This window comes from Pinus tabuliformis, chromosome 4_1 (genome assembly GCF_031772625.1).
Source record: "Pinus tabuliformis cultivar Carrire ecotype Pingquan chromosome 4_1, CPIR1, whole genome shotgun sequence".
Lineage (NCBI taxonomy): Eukaryota > Viridiplantae > Streptophyta > Pinopsida > Pinales > Pinaceae > Pinus > Pinus tabuliformis.
The window spans coordinates 592,236,571-592,245,147 of NC_142303.1; the positions used below are offsets into that span (position 1 = coordinate 592,236,571).

At 35.0% G+C, this 8,577-nt stretch overlaps 1 pseudogene; it reads left to right on the forward strand.

Moving 5' to 3' along the window:
• The first annotated feature begins 3,031 nt into the window (after positions 1-3,031).
• LOC149177358 (putative WRKY transcription factor 25) overlaps positions 3,032-8,577 on the forward strand; it is a 115,903-nt pseudogene continuing 110,357 nt past the window's right edge.

The window sequence follows — 8,577 nt, forward strand, 5'->3', positions numbered from 1 at the left end:
GACGGATGAGCCTTACCTCACTGATGAGGATTAGCTCAGAAGCTTTCGTCTTCATGGCCAGGAACGCTACTCTCAGTCCATCTCTTTCTGTCTTCTTTGTCTGTTTGTTTGTCATGGGGTCAATGTCCGCCGCGAAGGTTTACGTGTCTACTAGGTCAGTCTACGTGTCAACTGTGTCAAGTTATGGGTCCATCGTGTCAAGTTATATGTCCGCTGTGTTGGCTCAAAAGCCTGTTGTGTCGATTACATGCTGGTTATGTCGGAAGGAAGAAACTGGTCCCTTTTTGCCTGTTGCTCAGAATGGCTAATCATGGGAAAATCTCTTCGGAGATGCGAGGCTACGGCCCTTTTGTAAATTTGGATGTATTTTTGGTTTTTGTAATATAAATTAGTGCAGTTTTACGGAGAAAAAAAAATATTAGATTCATGACTCCCCTAAAAAATGTTTAGCTAATAAAAAAAACAATTATTGCCATCAATGAATACCAAGATGGAGATAGATAATAATAAAAGATAAAAGCTTGTTCCATTGACTTATGTCCAACTCATCTATGTAACCATGATGATGTTCTCTTTTGGGAGGGTTAAACATAACACTTTGCTTGACAAACTATAAACCTCCATGCTTGTTGATTTTAAACTATACACTTGAAACCACATTGGGAGATGTAAGGAGATCACACATGTTGTTTTATTTTCACTGAGTTTTAAAACTTATGGATAGCATTGATAAGTGCACCCCCTCCTGACCATAATGTTTGGGAGCAAATTGTGGTTAGAAAAGTTATGATGACCACATGCATGGTTAAATTCATTTGACAACTCAATATATAAGTCCACTATTAAGTTCCATTGAGCATGAACTTCATTTTCATCACCAATTTTATAAGTCAACATTGCATAGAGTCAATATCTCTCTCTATTCAATAATTATAGGTGAAGGAATATGGCCACATGAGAACTATGTGAACTAAGTTGAACATTTGATCATTAGATTTGAATTTTTCATGCATCAATTAAGCATAATATTTAACTATTGTAAAATATTATAATTCTCCTCTAATATTAAAAAAAAAATCTAATTTGTAAAAAACATTACCTTTCAACCATACTATTCAACTTGTGTTAATTAAAAGTTGATATTTATTTTAAGATGTATGAATATAATTTCATCTTCATTAAGGATATAAATTGTTTTGCAAATATCATATAACACATCCCAATATCAAAAAGTCACATAAAATCCATTTGCACATTTTCATTTGATAAATATCACTCACTATAACATACACAAATCCATAATATTATAACCCAAATATATAGACTCATTTTACATTTTCCCTTTATAAAATTACACTCTAACAAAAATCCAAAATAAACTTATTGGGCGAAGAGGTGCTTTCTAGTCCACTATGATGGAGATGTTGTAATGTTCATTGTACAGAGACGAGCTCTCCAATCCAATGTGGTAAATATGTTGTAATGTCTAACTATATATATATATATATAGATATTGTAATGTTAACATTTTAACTAGCATTGTTTTCTAATGTAGCTCATTTAAAAACTAATAATTAAATCAACGTAGATCCATTTTAACTCTCAATCTACCAAGCCCTAAGAAGGATCAAATCTCTTTTCACTCTAAAAGAGATTTTCACCTCAAGAGATTTGATTCCTTAGGGGACATTTGATAGATCCGGAGTTAAGATTAATCTAGGTTAATTAATAAAATTCTCTAAACATTATGTGTATTTAAACTTTTGATAAATTTAAATTATATATATATATATATAAAATTTACATTAAAAAAAAGACAACTTAATTTACTTCCAAAAAAACCCAATTAAATTTATATAGTGAACTTTAACTTAAATTACATTCCAGAAAGCATCAACATAAATTAGATTAAAAAAAACTTACTAAATTTATAAAAAGGATTTTTTGTTGATGCTCCTGTTATGATAGTGTGAATAGTATATTGTAATTGGTTGTGTAAATTGTAATTGGCGGCTGCAAGCGACTGTTCAAGGGTGTTTGGTGACATAAGTGTAAATTATAATTGTACTCACAGGAGCATGATTAGAGTGACTTTGATTGGTCACAGTTGGATAAGATTTCAAATTAGTTTGATTAGAAGATTTGCTCATTGACTGTTGACCAACAAAGCCAATCACATCATCAAAAACATGTGATTACTTTGAAGGAGCAGGTGGAACAATATCTGAAGGTTGCAGAGCATTGGGTATCTTGTCATAGAGTGTGATGGATCAAATGTAAATTAAATCCGAATATTCAGCACGAGCAATGACTTGCTCTTCAGTAACAACTCCACCTTTGGCAACGCCTTCAATTATACAAGGTAGAAAGGATTTAATGAACCATTCTGTAAATAACTGATCAAGAATATAAGTTTTGACCAGACGATGTCGACGCCTCCACTCATGTATATGATCGGATATATGAGTAGAGTCAAATTGCTTTAAGGAGGTCAAAAGCTTAGTACTAGTTTCATAATGGATGGTTAACTGGAAATGGGTTAGAAATGTGGTTTCCAATGCATTAAATTTGTTAAATGAGGCTCTAGGTAATTCAACATACAACTTAGCTGTCGAACTAGTAAGTGTTTGCTGGAAAAGTCGTAAACAAATGGAGTCATCATTTAAGGAGTTTGACAAACACCATAAATGATAGGTCATGACGTGATTTTATGGATCTTCTCCAGGGTTTCCATTAAACTTCAGAATCTCACTCGAAAATTTGGTTGGAATAATCGACCACCAAGGAGAATGACAATTATATCATGATGATGGATCCCATTTGGGATTCGAAACGTTGGTATAAAAATGTTCAAACTGTGGATTCTCCGGTTCAAAAGATACAAGCCACAGATCTCTTAAATTATATCATTCGTTAACCAGGAGAGATCTGGTAACTCTGATGTTGCAATTAATAAAAATTTCCTATTAAAGTCCATTTGAGGAGGTTGACATTGTGTAGTTAATCGGTGGTGGAGGGTATCCTGGATACGATGAAATGGGTTGAGATATGGGGACTTGCTTTCCATCGGGATAAGGAGGAGTTTGATACACAGGATAACCGAGATCAGGTTGCCCAGTTCCATGAAAAACTTGGTAAGATTATAAAGGGTGACTTTGGATTTGTTGGCCTTGATAAGGTATTTATGGTATAGTTATTTGGCCAACAGGAATTTGTGGGATACATTGGAATGATTTCCCAGATGGAATTTGCATCATTCCAATATTAGATTGATTGGTTTACACATATGGCATGCTTTGAGTAGGTTGGTTAACTTGAATCTGTGGAATAATCTGACCAAGTGGGTTAAATGGAGTTTGTAATACACCTTGAATAGGCTAGGTAGACAAGATTTGAAAAATCCTCGGTACCGTTTGACGAGTTTGTATTTGGGATACAACCTGAACAAGTTGACTCATTTGAAGCATAAATTAGGTAGGTTGAGGTATGGATTGAACAGATTGACAAGTAGGAACCCAATGCATATTTGAATTCAGTTGAGAGGTTGACATTTGAGTTAAGACCAAACTAGGTTGAATTGGAAAGGTAGGATTCCAAGGAGGAGCAACCATTCCTAGAAATGGGGCACTCGTAGGAACATGAATCGAATAAGGCGAAGCACCAAATTGTAGCATTTGATCAGTAGATGGGAACATTCCAATAATAGGTCCCCCCAACTGAAGGATAAGGAGTGAACGGAGGCAACTTCCCCCAGGGTGAGGGTACCCGGTATAGGACAAAGTAGGTCATTGTAGGTGTCCTAATCCATTTAGAAACACACCATATTGCTGGTCCAAAGGAGGTTGGGGTGAAATAGGTTGACTAAGTTGTGAGGTGCTTGTTAAGGAGGGAACACATGGTATCCAAGATAAAGATGGTAAATGAGAAGTCCAAGGACTAGTTAACACACCAAGAAAGGTTCCAGACAATGAATGGTAGCCAGGTGGCACTTATGGACCACCATACAGGTGAGTTCTAGTGAAGTGGAAAACATAAAAGTTGTTGCAACTTCAATCGATTCACCCATGATAGCAAATATAGGTTGAGAAATCGTTGTTGACTCATACATGGTTGGACTTCTCAAAGGATTTTTTCGAGAAAAGTTCAAAGGTGAATTAAAACAAGGAGTTTGATGTAAAGGAGTTTCGAAATGAATATCAGGGGTACCAAAAGGAAAACCTTGATAAAGAGGAGTCTTTGCCAACTGTACAGGAGATCGAGGTCGAGAAGACTCTTTCTGAGGAATTTCCTCAATACTCAAAAGACTAGGTGGAAGTGGTTCTCCGTCAGGACCCAAAAATATAGGTTTTGGTAGAGATAAAGGTAAAGGAAAATAAGAATAAGTTCCTGGAGTAGTTGGTTTAGTTATTTGTGTTTCCTAGAGTTATATATCCTTAGGTTGTAAAGGGTTTGAATATACAAATTAAGGTTCAATGATTACAAGTTCTAATGAATAAAGAGTTTCAGTTTCAACTACTTCAAGCTCACCATTTTGTAAAGGTGTAATTTCGGGTTTGGTAGGAAGTGATGATTCTGGTTGATTAATCTCATAAGTGGTTCCAGAAGGGCTAGCTTTCAATGCACCAGGTTCAGTCATTTACATTTTCTTGTCTATACGATGACCATGTGTTGCCTTTGGAGGTAGAGGAGGAAATATTTGCATTCTAGGTGAAAGCCTGGGGTGTTCAAAGTGTTCTTCCATGGTGGATTAATTAATTTTAGAAAAATAAAAAGGGGTAACTAGCTAAAAGGGATTACCAAGTCACTGCGAATTGCAATATACCATTGTTGGTATGTGCAGGCAATCTCCCTGAATTATATGTTCGGTGTATCATAATTAACAAGGCAACCAATTCAATTACCTATGGTAGTATTGCCACCTAGTGGGGACTTCCAAAATATACCCAGAGGTACGTGGAAGCGCAGTTTGTAGTAGTGTTTTCTAATGCGTAACCGTATGATGGGGGAATTTCGATATACTCAGATGTATGTGGAGCATACTCTTGAATACTCGAAGGTACATGGAAGAACGTTCTGATATACTCTAATGTATGTGGAAAACCAACCATGCCGGGATGTAACACTGACAAGTAACAACAACTCCTATGTTTAACGACACCGAAACACGTCTTCTAGCCTAGACCACTATGTGTGTCATTAATGTTCCAAATGATCCTTAGGTTAATTGAATAAATTTTAAAGTTAATCTTGATTAAAGTTTTAGTTTCAAGGCTCATGAAACAAATTCTCCTAAACTACCTATAATGCAACTAGCATGATTAAAAGAACTATTTTTCATTCAATGAAGATCTATCTAAGGGAAGGAAGAAGTTTCAAATAATGATGCAACAAACAAGAACTTCCTAATTAAGATCTTCAAATGTACTATTCCAATTCAATTCAAATCCCTAATACGTGAAGAAAATGAAAAAAATATTTTCTTTTACTTTTCAATTTTCAAATGCAATGAAAAATGAAATGTGACTAGATTATTGAATCAAAAGAATTCACACAGACTGAAACTATAATATGAAAATCTTTTATCAAGTCAACAATCAAGAGAAGTGATAAAAAAACCTAATTGACAAGAAAAAACAAAAACAAGCAAACTCTCATAAAAAGACAATCACACTCAAATTTAAACGGGCTGTTAGTTTTACAGAGACATTGACCAATTCAAAGACTCAGGAAAAACCACTGCAATCAAAAAATAATTAAGAGAGACATAAAAATGCAAATATTTTCATCCTACAGGACCATCACATTCTATATATGATAACCAGTGTGATTCATCACACTTACAGAGAGAGACAAGTGCACCAGGTCGCTTTGTCTCAGAACAAAAAATCATTGGGGATGATTTTTCTCAAAAGACGAAAAACAAATCCTAGAAAGCTCATAATTATACTTTTCTAAGACTAATAACTATTTGAACAAGTCAAATTGAGTCATTTTCAAAGGTCCTTAAAGAGTAGGCAAAGGAAACCACTAAAGGAACATCTCGTTCCCTAGTATGTTTGCCAAGTTGTTTGACGAATAATTTCCTTATGTGGACAGAAGCAAACTCCCTAGATCTAGTGGCTTGATCTAGAAAAAACATAGACAAAACGACTTATGTTTTCCTTAGAGAGTTTATAATATGGAAGAAAAACTTACCTAGAATCCAACACAAGCTCTCCTCTTCTCCTTGCTTGTAAGCTCCAACTCCAACTCCAAATGCTAAAAATGGAACCTACAAAACAATTAAAACATGAAAGAGAACCAAAATATACAGATAACATCTCTAAACAATGAGTCATGAAGACATTGTTCTACATATGCATAAATGAGACATAAGTATAGGAAGACAAAACATTTTTTATATTAATGAATGTAGGAGAAGATACAACCCTTTCAAATCTTGAACTTGTAGTTGTATCCCAACTATCTTGTCCTTCCTTTGCCACAAAGCAAGCCTTCAATCATAACTCAAATGCATGGATGGATGATGGATCCTTAGGTACAAAGCAATAAAATGAGGGCATAACTAAGAGTCTCCAAAAGCCAACCTAGAGTCTATGGTAGGTAGTGTATTTATAGGGTAAAATAGGTGGCTTTTTATTTACCATTCTAGACTTAGATCCACATTAGAGAGAAGATAAGTTATAGGGATAAGAGATAAGGCCTCAAGAGTAGGAGTTGGAGATCTAATCCAATAGTAAATAGTTAAAACCACTTGGGAAGCTTCTAGAAAGAGAAGATTAGTTTTTTTTTTGTTGGTTTTTGTTTTGTTTTGTTTTATTGAATTCCAAGGGCCATCGCACTTGGAGTGAAAGCAACATGCACTAGTCAGTGTAATTTCTCTGTGTACAACTTGCAACAATGCAATTTGCATGAAGGCTAAATGTGATCGGTCCAAAAATTAGGGTTTTGAGTTGTTTAACCCAGAATTCTTGGAACTTTTGGAGAGAGGATGCTCTTGGCTTCGCTGGGGATGAATGCAAAGTGTCAATGGATGTTGATTGATCCTGTTTCACGACCATTTGATTGGATGTGACAAAATGACTTGTAACAGGGAGGGTGTCAAAACCATAAGTGTAGATGCCTTCAAATTGTTTGATACTGAAATATATGAGCTTTGATTGAACACAGTGACCGAGGCTTTGGAATTTTCTCTACCACTTCTAGTTGGTCCTCATGGGTTTCGATTCTAGTGGGTTCCTCTTGATTTGGTGGATCAATTTTATTTCCACCATTTCTCTTTCCTCACATTCTTGCTCAATTACACTAAATATGTTGTTGGTTGGGAGGTCTTTTTGCACACAAATATCCCTTGGGCTATAACTTCTTATACCGCCTAGATACTTGTTTATATGATTCAAGTTCTTTGTTTAAGGAAACAAGGCCCCACTTTAAATGGTGTCATGTTCCATGGATTTTTTAACAATCTTTTACAAAGTGACTATAATCATGACAAGAGTTATACCTAAAGAGAATTTAATCATCATCAAGGGTCTATGCATAGCTCCAACCCTCCATATTGAATTGGATTTCCTTTGGCATACCCTTTTGTAGATCTATTTCTAACCAAATTCTAGCACAAGAGTAAATATTCCTTTTAAGATAAGCCCAATTTATATAATGAACCAAATTGTTTCCTATTTATTTTTGAGAATCTTTGTCTTATAAAAGGATTGGGAGATGTGGTGATCTCACTCACACTAGCATAGTTGATATTTCCATGAATGGATCAAAGTCCAAGGTCTAATGGGTAAGGAATTATCCCTTGGAATTAATGAAGCAGGGACTTGATTTGAATATTTTATCTTGTTCTTCCTTGTTGTCAAATAAAAACAAATAATAATCTTGGCCACAATAATAACCAAAGATTTGACATGGGACAATAGCTTGGCGCTTTGAGATCCATGCTTGGACTTCTTGAGGGTGCAAAAAAGACTAGTCAACTTTTCAATAAGAGCTTCCTTGTGCAACATTATGGCTTTCCTCTTCAACCCTAGAGGCATATCCAACTTGGGGATGACTCAACTCTTTTCACAAACTTACTCTTCTTCAGGCATTTTCCACCAGCAAAAGATCTAAACATAGTAGCATAGGGTTCTTCCTTGTGGTTATCAAAAACTTCACGGTGATTATGGGCCTTTAACGTAGGCTCGAGGAAGTGATAGAACCAAAGAGACCATTAATGAGCAAAAAATACAATCTAGTGCTAATGACGTCCCTTCTCTAGGAAGGGTACACAAGTCCTTCAATGACACAAGGGAGGAAGATATACTACTAGAAAGGTTTTTCAAAAAGTTTCAAAGGTTGTCGAGGGATAAGGTTTTCCCTAGCCACTAAAAAAGTTACAATCAAGGCATATCACTACAAGGTACTAAAACTTATCATAACTATTATATATTATATATTCACAGTAATATTTCCCTAATTTTATATTAATATAACTTTCAATTTAAAATATTCCATATATATATATTATTACTCTATTTATGTAAGTGGTTAATGATTTAATCCCCTGTTCTTCATATAAACCTTAAATGC